This window comes from Podarcis filfolensis (assembly GCF_964270895.1).
Source record: "Podarcis filfolensis genome assembly, chromosome: 8".
Classification (NCBI taxonomy): domain Eukaryota; kingdom Metazoa; phylum Chordata; class Lepidosauria; order Squamata; family Lacertidae; genus Podarcis; species Podarcis filfolensis.
The window spans coordinates 82,779,062-82,791,228 of record NC_139611.1 but is presented as its reverse complement, the minus strand read 5'-3'; the positions used below and the strand labels follow the sequence as shown (position 1 = coordinate 82,791,228).

At 47.0% G+C, this 12,167-nt stretch overlaps 1 long non-coding RNA gene across 1 annotated transcript; it reads left to right on the top strand.

Moving 5' to 3' along the window:
* Window positions 1-6,285: 6,285 nt before the first annotated feature.
* LOC310769186 lies at window positions 6,286-7,481 on the top strand. The gene is made up of 2 exons (XR_014551501.1): window positions 6,286-6,352; window positions 7,222-7,481. It is a non-coding gene; the product is annotated as an uncharacterized lncRNA (long non-coding RNA).
* Window positions 7,482-12,167: the final 4,686 nt, after the last annotated feature.

The following is a 12,167-nucleotide window of genomic DNA, read 5'->3' as shown; positions in this document are numbered from 1 at the left end:
GGGCTGGACGATGGGGGTGGAGACGCTCCTTCAGGTATACTGGGCTGAGGCCGTTTAGGGCTTTAAAGGTCAACACCAACACTTTGAATCGTGCTCGGAAACGTACTGTGAGCCAATGCAGGTCTCTCAGGACCGGTGTTATGTGGTCTCGGTGGCCGCCCCCAGTCACCAGTCTAGCTGCTGCATTCTGGATTAGTTGCAGTTTCCGGGTCACCTTCAAAGGTAGCCCCACGTAGAGCGCATTGCAGTAGTCCAAGTGGGAGATAACCAGAGCATGCACCACTCTGGCGAGACAGTCCGTGGGCAGGGAGGGTCTCAGCCTGCGTACCAGATGGAGCTGGCAGACAGCCGTCCAGGGAAACCCAGCCAGATGGGCAGGGTATAGATAACAAAAATAAAATGCCAGGAGAGTGTCAGGGGTGGATTTGAGAAGCAGGAAGCAGACACAGGCAAAGTTAGGGTCCAGGCGTGCTTCTAGCTCCAGAGATTTTAGCCACAGAAATACTCAAAAGGTGTGTGTTTTTTTCTTTGTTCCCTCTGCTCTACACAGGAAATTGCACCAAGGAGTGAAGTGCATGGCCGGGACCTGTCAGCACCCTCTTTCTCCAGGCTCCGCTTATCCCCCAAACCCAAAACATCCCTCCATGATCCCCCAAACCACCTGCCCGCCCCATCTCTCGGGTTCCTGTCCCCCACATCCCAAAAATATTCCTTCCCACCCGGCAAAAACCCATAATTCATACCCCACAAGTTTACACCCTTCGCACCTCTCAAGAACCCCCCTGCTCCCCCCCCCCGACGACCGCCCCTTATAATTAAGCCCTCTCTCCCACTTAAACCCCCCATGACCCTTCTGACCCCACCCTAAAACCTGCTTTCTTCCTCCTTGTCCCCCTCTCCCTCGATCCACACTGTATCCGCCTCCCTTCTGCTCTCCCCCAAAAATATCCCCCTCCCCCACGATTCCCCCTCAGAAATTGTTCCATTCTTATGCTCCCTCTCCCTTCAGCCCACTCTGGAATATGCCCCTGTTATGTTAAGGAAAAATCTAGGTGTGAGGCTGCTCAGTCCCCCAGCTCGTCGGGCAGAGCCCGTGGGTCCCTGCGGAATAAAGGAAGGAGTCCAGCTAACCAGAGCAAATAGCTGTAGACCAAAGTTTATTGCGCAATAGGTTCAAAGAGCAAATTTTGAACCCCGAGGATGGGGTGACAAAGACTTTTAAAACTTCCCCACCGCATCCCAGAATACAGTTCGAAGGGGAGGGGTTAACCTTGGCCAACATGTCCAGACAAGTCCTTGGTACAAGACTAGCATAAGCAGACATGGCAGGGCAAGACTCAGGTATCAGATGAGCATAGACAAATATGTCTTTAGTACCCACCACCCAAAAGTACAATAGAAGTTCCTTTGCATGTCTGGATCCTGAGGCGAGTCAGGTGATGAGATTTGGCTTCCTTTGGCTAACAATGAGCCCAGCAATTGTCACCTCTGAGAACTTCCTGGAGTCCTTTTGCAAGGGGAAAATAGCTTTGGAATGGGGGGAACTGGGAAAGGAGATGATTTTATATTATTTTTAAAGCTAGGTGACTTCCCTGAGCTGTCAAGTTGGGATGATATATTCAGGCATAATATTTGTAATATTTAACTTTAAAGATGTGCCCCCCCCTGTAATTTCCGTAACAGTTATGTACTGAGTAGTATATTTCAGCCCCCCTGCCCCCGAAACGCTCCCTAAATATGCACTTTCCCCCCTGAAACTTTCCCAAAATATGCCCCCTTGCCCCTGATACCCTCCCAGAATATGTCCCCTCCACCCCTGAAACTCTCCCTAAATATGCCCCCCTTAATCCCTCCCTGAATATGCCCCCTCCCTCCCTGAAAGGTTCCCATCATATGCCCCCCCTTGCCCCTGAGCCCTCCCTGTAAGAGATCCTTTTTTGCCCCCATCCCAGCTCTGCCCTTGCCCTCTTTAACCTATACCCCGGAATACTGGGCTGAATATGATGATTAAAAACCCTCCCCCCCCCCGGAATATGCCCCCTTCCATTCTTTGCGCCCGCCCCCCCCCGTCATAAGAGAGCCAGGGTCAGAGGGGGGGAAAGGAAAATGACCCTACCAATAAAATATCAAGTTATAGTATTCTGCCTTAGAACCCCACAAGAATGTAAATTGTGCCTTGGAGAATGCATCATTTGAGAATGTATTGTTTTCGCAGTATCTAATGTGTCGTTTTGCTGTGCCTTTCTCAGTGACTTTAAAATTGCATTTCTGAATGTATCCTCACTGAAATGTATTTTTCCATGAATGTATCTTTATTGAAATGTATTTTTCCATGAATGTATCTTTATTGAAATGTATTTTTCCATGAATGTATCTTTATTGAAATGTATTTTTCCATGAATGTATCTGTATTTCTGAATGTGTCCTTACTGAAATGTATCTTTCCATAAATGTATTTTTCCTCAAAATGCTGTACTATGCTGTACTTTTCTGAATGGATCCAATTGCAGCTGCCAAAACACTCTCCACACTGCCATCTACTGGGCTGGGGACCTGTAGTTGAGAAACACTGTCCAAATGTTGGAACCCACGGAGGTGAGTCTGGCATCTTCGTAGTACAGCTTTTGACGAATGCTGAAGGTGCACTCATCTAACCTGGCCTTTGACACTTGGGTTGTACATTGGTAAAGGAGAAATCTGAGGGCTCCCTTGGACAAAAAACAAGGACACCAGCCAGGAATACCAGAGCAAAACAGCAGCCAGTAGGCTTGGTCTTGATTGAAGACTGTCGCCACAGGACTCCCACCTGCCACCAGGTGGAACAAGATGGAAGCCCCAAACAAAAGAGAACCCAAACTTTTATTAGCTGCTAATCCCCATGTTACACCCCCCCAAACTACATCACGGTTACATCATGGTTGCATCATGAAATGGGAGGTCTGGTGGCAGTAATCTGAGCATCCTGGACCCTGCCCCACGGTTCCCCTTGCCCTCCACCAAACACCCATCAAGTGAAGCAAAAGAGATATTTACATTTCCCAGCCAAGTTAATCACACCCTTTTGTCTTCATCTGGGTTTGTTATTTCTGAAATGGCTACCTGTCTGGCACTCAGGTATCAGGATGCCAGGGATTATCACTCAGGCAGAGGGGCTGCTGAACAGCTGAGCTCACATGTCTAGATGAATTTCTGAAGTTTTCAAGTGAGCCAGTACATAGATGCATTTATCAGTGAATTGTTACTTTTGGTATGGTGCAGCAAAGACCCTTTGAATAGATAGGAAGAAACTGTGATGGGGTGTTTTGTGGGGAGAAATCACAAAAGTCACAAAAGCGATTGTGCTGGTTTTGGTAGTGGGCTGCATGTGCATGATATCTGCTGGAGGGGCAACCCCCCAAAAAACCTATACATAAATTCCTGCAACAACATTTTTAGGACCTGCCTGGTTGTTGTTTCAGACTGTTTTTAACACTGTGCTTTAACTGTGTGGCCTTAGGGCGAAAGGATTATTATTAATTGTTGAGTCACTTTGAGTGAACGTCACCCTTGTTTCCAGTCCAGGCTTCCCCAAACTTGGGCCTTTGGCTGTTTTTGGACTACAACTCCCATCATCCCTAGCTAGCAGGACCAGTGGTCAGGGTTGATGGGAACTGTTGTCCAAAAAACATCTGGGGACCTAAGTTTGAGAAACGCTGCTTTAGTCAGAGCCTATTGGGAATGTTGCACCCAGGTCAGAGTAGTTTTGCTTGAGACATTCATTGATGGTTTACTGCTAATCACTTTTCTACATAAAAAGGCAACCATAATTTTAAGTGACAGACATTAGGCTAGAAGAAAAAGATCGAAACAAACTTCATCTCTATTAAGAGGGCATGCAGAGAATATAGCCCACATTTGTACCAATCAGGCTGCTTGGAATTATCAAAGGCTTTTGTTTCTGGCTAAGAAAAGTACTTTTAACCAGTACTTTTCTTCTAGGAAACAAAAAAGGTGCAAGTACTGCGTGCCCCCAGAAAAAAACCACTGGCTGGAGCTGCCCCTTTATAGTTTTGCTCTGTGAAATGTGTGTAAAATTGAATAGAAATAATTAGAAATGATTGCCAAGTACTTGCAGTTATCCATTAATATTTAGCATTGACATTTTCAGATTCTTTGGGTTTCCTAAAGCAGTTTATGCACTTTTTTATCAAATGTAGACTTACCAAGCTAAATGTTGTCAAATCACAAAAAATGAGCAGTTTTTAATTCCTTGCACCCAATATTTTCAAGAACCCTCACTTAAGAAACTTGCAAAATTAAGTTTCGCCCCCTTAAATGACACACCCTAATAGATTATGCATTTAAAACCATGATGGAGTGTTTAAATGCTTCGAGAAAACCACCGACCTTGGAACCAATGTTGGTTGCAAGGGATTCTGAGTAAAGTGGTACCTAAGATTATCAACCGTTCCCCATAAGGCTCGGTTTCCAGACCTATTATAATCTTGGGTACCACTACCCAGAATCCCTTGCAACCCACTTTGGTTCCAAAGTCAGTGGTTTTCTGGGTTAAGAGCAGACAGTGTGGAAAATGTTCTTTGTTCTGCAGGAGGAAGGTTGGAAAACGCTGCAGGACTTTCTCTCATTTGCCTACTTGAAAGACAGGCTATAAAGGGAGAGGAAGGAAGCATTGAAACACTTAAAAGAAAGGAGGGCAAGAAGGAACAGGTTCAAGGCAGAGGAAATGTCAGGCCAAGAGCTGGGAGATGGAGGAGCCTGCCTAGGCAAACACTGGGAGAAGAATATCAAACCGAGCTTGAATAAGGAGCTATTTGTTGTTGTTATTTAGTCGTTTAGTCGTGCCCGCCTCTTCGTGACCCCATGGACCAGAGCACGCCAGGCACTCCTGTCTTCCACTGCCTCCCGCAGTTTGGTCAAACTCATGCTAGTAGCTTTGAGAACACTGTCCCACCATCTCGTCCTCTGTCGTCCCCTTCTCCTTGTGCCCTCCATCTTTCCCAACATCAGGGTCTTTTCCAGGGAGTCTTCTCTTCTCATGAGGTGGCCAAAGTCTTGGAGCCTCAGCTTCACAATCTGTCCTTCCAGTGAGCACTCAGGGCTGATTTCCTTCAGAATGGAGAGGTTTGATCTTCTTGCAGTCCATGGGACTCTCAAGAATCTCCTCCAGCACCATAATTCAAAAGCATCAATTCTTCGGCGACCAGCTCTCACTTCCATGGTCCAGCTCTCACTTCCATACATCACTACTGGGAAGACCATAGCTTTTACTATACGGACCTTTGATGCCCAGGATGTCAATATTTATTCTTGCCATCTCATTTTTGACCACATCCAACTTACCCAGGTTCATGGTTCTTACATTCCAGGTTCCTATGCAATATTTTTCTTTACAGCATTGGACTTTCCTTTCGCTTCCAGGCATATCCGCAACTGAGCGTCCTTTCGGCTTTGGCCCAGCCGCTTCATCAGCTCTGAATCTACTTGTACTTGTCCTCCACTCTTCCTCAGTAGCATGTTGGACGCCTTCCGACCTGAGGGGCTCATCTTCCAGGGTCATAACTTTTATATGGCTGGTGTCTTTGTCCATGGAGTTTTCTTGGCAGGGATACTGGAGTGGCTTGCCGGTTCCTCCTCCAGGTGGATCACGTTTGGTCAAAACTCTCCACTATGACCTCTCCATCTTGGGTGGCCCTGCTCGGCATAGTTCATAGCTTCCCTGAGTTCTTCAAGCCGCTTCACCACGGCAAGGCAGTGATCCATGAAGGGGACAGACTTTATCTTCCATGAATTTGCCCAATCTTCTTTCAAAGCCACCTGAGTCGGTGGCGATCACTGCCTTCTGTGGGAGGGAGTTCCATAGGTTAATCTTGTATCTTCTTGGTTGTTTCATTTATATCCTGTCTTATATCCCCCAGAACCAGGACTTTGTGTTAGGACTCATCCCTGGGGTATGCTACAAGTTATTCTAATTTTTGAGATTGCCCCCCCCCCTTAAAAAATGTAGTGATTGAAATTTTAAAAATTAAGGTCTTTTATATATATAATAAATGTTCATAAATGTACCAAGCAAACACGTACATAAATATATAAACCACATATTTGAAGCAGCACAGGAAAACAGCCATTTTGGCTCCCCAACTGACCAAATGTTTTCTCTGCAAACGCAAAGGAAAATGGAAAAGCCTCCCCACTGTCTTTTCCTTCACAAAGTCTGTCTTGAGGGTTTGCCTGTGTATGAATAGGATGAGCCTGTGACCTGGCTCAAGAACTAAGTATTTGTCACTACAAAAGACTGGCCAGGCTCCCCTGGTAATCCAATCAAGTGACCATTAACAGGTAACCTGCCAGACAGGTGATAAACAACGCACTCAGATTTCTGCTGTAGACCGCCATTTCTGTGATGTAGGTGTGATATGTCTGGGGGGTGGTTCTTGAGCTCCACCCCTTCTGTGATGTATGTATGATGTTTCTGGGGGTGGTCTTGGACTCCAAGGCGGGCAATTTAAAATGTCTATAAAAGGGCGGACACACTTTTGTTCTGGGTCCTCCTCCTTTCCTGCGTGTGAAGGGGGCACCCTGTTGCAACAGTTCAATAAAGATCAGGCTTACTAGCTGCTTTGCTTCTCTATATTCTCTGGTTGGCCTCTGTTCTTTTCTCCGGCCGATGGAGAACCTACAAAGGACTCTATAAGGGCTCCTGGGTCCCCCATAAGGGAATAAGGGCAGATTTTCGTTTATTGCATGGTATAAGAAATGAAATAAATCACCACCAACACCACCATCATCATCAGGGCTTTAGAAAATGAAGGAGGTGTTCGTGGTGAGTTCTGGCACCTCTTTTTTCAATAATAATAATAATAATATTTCCTCCCTCAGCTGTAAACCAGTGTGATAGGAATTTTGAGATCTTAGATATTAGTTAAATGTTCATAAGTGTACCAACCAAGCACATACATAGATCAGCACAGGAAGGCCAACCTGGAACCATTTTGATTCCCAAACTGTCCCAAACTGACCAAATGTTTTCTCTGCAAGGTCAAAGGAAAATGGAAAAGCCTCCCCATTGTCTTTTCCTTCACAAATCCTGTCTTAAGGGTATGTCTGTGTTTGAATAGGGTGTGAGCCTGTGACCTGGCCCAGGAACTAAGTATTTATCACTACAAAAGACTGGCCAGGCTCCCCAGGCAACCCAATCAAGTAACAGGAGATAAACAAGGACAGGAGAAATTTCTGTTTTAGACCGCCTTTTCTGTGATGTAGGTGTGATGTATCTGAGGGGTGGTCTTAGGTTACACCCCTTCTGTGATGTATGTATGATGTTTCTGGGGGTGGTCTTGATCTACAGGGTGGCAATTTCAAAAGTCTTTATAAGGCCTTGCACACCATTTTTCTGGGTCCCTCCTCTCTGCTGCAGGTGAGGGGAGCACCCTGTTGCAACAGATCAATAAAGGCCAAGCCTACAGGCTGCTGTTTTGCTCCAAGTTATCCTGGTTGGTGTCTTTGTTTTTGTCCAAGGGAGCCCTCGGATTTTTCCATTAACACCAGTTTCCCCCAGGGCAGAGATCCTGCTGGAAAAGAGGTTGCATCATGCCAGCTCAGGGGGTGGTTCAGAGCAACTGCCTCGCAGGGGGTTGGACTAGATGACCCCTGGGGGTCCCTCTCAATTCTACAGTTGTCTGTCGGATGCATTTCTCCGACCAATGCTTGCTTGTAATCACACACACACCCTGCAACCCCCCCAAAAAACCCCCCACCCCAAACACCTCTAGGCTTAGAGCACAGAGTGAAGGAGAGGGTTGTTTTCTGCATGGAATTCACTGTGCTGCTGTCCTAAGGCAATGCAAGCCCTGCTTGCTGGTGAGCTGAGGGTTAATTCCCTTTTTTTGGGGGGGGGGGGGAGGCTTGAGAAAGGCCTGACCCTTGGCTGCAGCCAGTGGGGGCTTTTCTTTTTTCCCAGCGTTAAAGCCCATTGACTCCTTTCTGCCGGCTGCCCCCCTCCTTCTCCAAGAGAACAAAAGAGGTTTTGTGGGATTTCTGGAGAGATTTTCCAGTGAGTGGTTTCTGCTAATGCCTTAAACAAACAGAAAAGGGGGCAGTGTCCATTTTTTTGGGGGGGGGGGAGGCTGAGTAGGGTCCGGTCTACGGTGGAGCAGAGTTTCATTCTCCTAGCCCAGCTCAAAGGACAAGAAGGATGGGAAAACAAACGAATGTGATAAATTCTTCCATCATTTCCTAACTGAGGTGTCTGGGGAGCCCCCCCCAAAAAACCTGGAAGCTCTCTGACAGCATTCCTGTCAGAAGCGAAAGGCATTCTGTACGTGCCCAGAGACAATTTTCCCGCAGTTTCTCTGAAGTTTTTATAATTATTTTTCCCTGGGGAGAAGGCCGCTATGTATTGGCTTAAATATCCCTTTCCTCTAGCTTGTGTGTGTGTGTGTGTGTGAGAGAGAGAGAGAGAGAGAGATGTTGCTTTCCCTTGGGAGAAAGGCACTCCGTGCATGCCCAGGGGACATTAGGCATAGTTTTGGAATATTTAGATGCAGAAGCTGGGGCGCTGCGTTCAGCTTACGGGATCTGGACTTCAGCCCAGAAGAGATCCCTGCAGTGCCAACTGGCTGGGAACTGAGAACGCTGGCCTGATTTTTTCCCCTTTCATTCTTGGATCACATGAAGATTTAAGAAGCCCTTTCAGAGAGCTAGAGATGGTTTTTATCCTGGGACGCGGAGGGGAAGGCTGGAGGCTTTTCATCAACTCATTTTTCTCTATGAGTGATCCAAGACGGCATGTTTCTACATGACATTAGAAGCACATTTTAAAGAACTTTTTTTTTTATGTGCAGGGAACTTTTTTAAAAAAGCACCTTTGACCTCCTCCGAGCATCTGGCGTCCAAGAAACGTACCCCATCTTGCATCCAGGTTCTCAAGAGCAGCTTACTTAAACCTCCTCTTTTATATTTAAAATCCCAGAGGCCATGTTGGTGTAGCAACTTCTAAGGCGTTATTTACCTCCCCTACGCCGTAAGATCCCAGAGCAGGTTACAACAACGTTAAAAAAATATCTAGATTAAGATCAGGTAAAACAATTTCCAAACAGAAACAAAGGGTGGGTCCTATAATTTTTCTGATTATGATTGCTCTAATAACTTTTGCGGTAGGAAATGCTCAAGCAGGGATGCTGATGTCGAATAGAATGTCCCTATTTTTGGAGGAAAGTTGGAGGGTATGCATATTTGGGGGACACCGATCTTACAGACCCTCCAAGTGTCCCTATTTTCCAGGGACATCCCCACATTTACAGTAGCCATCCCAGTTTCTCATCTGATCCCAGAATATCCCATTTTTTCTTCAGGACGTCCTTATTTTCATCGGAGAAATGTTGGAGTAGAAGACATCTGAAGGCAGCCCTGTGTAGGGAAGTTTTTTTTTTAAGGTTTAGTGTTTTATTGTATTTTTGAGGTTGAATCCTGACAAGACAGAAGTACTGTTTTGGGCAGGTGTGGAGGACTCCCTGGTCCTGAATGGGGTAACTGTGCCCCTGAAGAACCAGGTGCGCAGCCGGGGAGTCATTTTGGACTCACAGCTGTCCATGGAGGCGCAGGTCAATTCTGTGTCCCGGGCAGCTGTCAACCAGCTCCATCTGATATGCAGGCTGAGACCCTATCTGCCTGCGGACTGTCTCGCCAGAGTGGTGCATGCTCTGGTTATCTCTCGCTTGGACTACTGCAACGCGCTCTACGTGGGGCTACCTTTGAAGGTGACCCGGAAACTGCAATTAATCCAGAATGCGGCAGCTAGACTGGTAACTGGGAACGGCCACCGAGACCACATAACACCGGTCTTGAAAGACCTACACTGGCTCCCAGTATGTTTCCAGCACAATTCAAAGTGCTGGTGCTGACCTTTAAAGCCCTAAACGGCCTCAGTCCAGTATATCTGAAGGAGCGTCTCCACCTCCATCGTTCTACCCGGACACTGAGGTCCAGCACTGAGGGCCTTCTGGCGGTTCCCTCCCTGCGAGAACCAGGCAGAAGGCCTTCTTGGTGGTGGCGCCCGCCCTGTGGAACGCCCTCCCGTCAGATGTCAAGGAAATAAACAACTTTCTGACTTTTAGAAGACATCTGAAGGCAGCCCTGTTTAGGGACCCCTCTGCCCATCTTGAATGCCTGAGAGGGTCTGTAGAGAATGAGGCAGTCTTTCAGACATTTGGGACCTAAGTCATTTGGGGCTTTTGACACCAATGCTTCTCTGCTGCAAAACAAACACCAACATCTTGTTGCACTAACCGATTTATCTGAGGCATACAAAATGCCACAGTGCACCTGTAACAAGAAAACTGGATGCCTTCATTTGCCCTGCCTGCAACGAAACATGTCTCTCCTGCATCGGTCTCCAGAGCCACAACAGGCGCTGCGACTCTCCAACGCTTTGACTTCACAACCTGATGGCGCAGTCCTCCGTTGTCTCCTGAGGCAGACAGATGCCAACAAAAGACTTGGTGGACTAGGGAGCACTTCACAAGACCTAAGAAAAGTTTCTGCCACAACCGATCTCTTAGCCTTTAAGGTGCTGCTAGACTCAGTTGCCTTTCCACTCAGAAGGCAAGCACGGTGCAGGAACCAATATAAAGTTCTTGCTGTGCTGGAAACAATTCCTAGTTTTCCCCGCAATAGGTGGGTGTCTTTACAGCAGCTAAGCAGAAGGGGGAGACTGCATCCTGTTTCTGACTTAAATAGTCAGCTGAGGGAAATTTGCAGTGACAGGGCCGTCTTTACCCGGGGTGCAAGGGGTGCGGGGCACCCGGGCGTCGAATTCTGGGGGGCGCCAGGCACCCGCCGCTGAAGCCGCCTAAGCTCTTAACTATCTACCTGTTATGAAATAATAAATAATTTTGATCAAGCTAGAAAAACAAAATACATATACAGTGGTACCTCAGGTTAAGTACTTAATTCGTTCTGGAGGTCTGCTCTTAACCTGAAACTGTTCTTAACCTGAAGCACCACTTTAGCTGATGGGGCCTCCCGCCGCCGCTGCGCAATTTCTGTTTTCTTCCTGAAGCAAAGTTCTTAACCCGAGGTACTATTTCTGGCTTAGTGGAGTCTGTAACCTGAAGCGTATGTAACCCAAGGTACCACTGTATACCTTGTATACGACTGTATACCACTGTTGTTGTTGTTTAGTTGTTTAGTCGTGTCCGACTCTTCGTGACCCCCTGGACCAGAGCACGCCAGGCACTCCTGTCTTCCACTGCTTCCTGCAGTTTGGTCAAACTCATGCTGGTAGCTTCGAGGACACTGTCCCACCATCTCGCCCTCTGTCGTCCCCTTCTCCTTGTGCCCTCCAGCATAATTCAAAGTTGGTGCTGACCTGTAAAGCCCTAAACGGCCTCGGTCCAGTATACCTGAAGGAGCGTCTCCACCCCCATCGTTCAGCCCTTGGTCCAGCTCCAAGGGCCTTCTGGCGGTTCCCTCACTGCGAGATGTGAGGTTACAAGGAATCAGGCAGAGGTCCTTCTCGGTAGTGGCGCCCGCCCTGTGGAACGCCCTGCCTTCAGATGTGAAGGAAATAAACAACTATCTTATCTTTAAAAGATATCTGAAGGCAGCCCTGTTTAGGGAAGCTTTTAATATTTAATGCTGTATTGTTTTTAACCCTCTATTGGAAGCTGCCCAGAGTGGCTGGGGAAACTCAGCCAGATGTGTGGGGTATAAATAAATAATAATAAGAGGCAGTCACTGCCTCTCAGCTTAACCTGCCTTGAAGAATTGTAGTGTTGGGCTTAAATGAAGAGTGGGGAGAAACTTGTACGTCACTTTGAGCTCTTTGGAGAAGAAGGTGAGCTATAATGCAAATAAATGGGACAGAAGGTTCAAAAGTGGATTAAAAGAAAAGTGATAGCCCTGACTGGCGTGAATTAGGTGAGATGCAGAAATGGTGTTTCACAACCAGGATACGAAAAGCCGGCCTCTCCTTGCCCTTTGTGTTCTCCCACGCTTCCGACAATCAAAATTGCAAAGGTCTTTTGGCTTGTGTAGCTTTGCAAAGCGGCTGATGCATTCACGGCAACATATAAATAAGAAAGGCGCAGAGGAACAACTGCCGTGCTCTCTCTGTGTGCACAGATTCATACATGGATAGATAAGGAGATCAGTCAGCCCAAGATTTATTG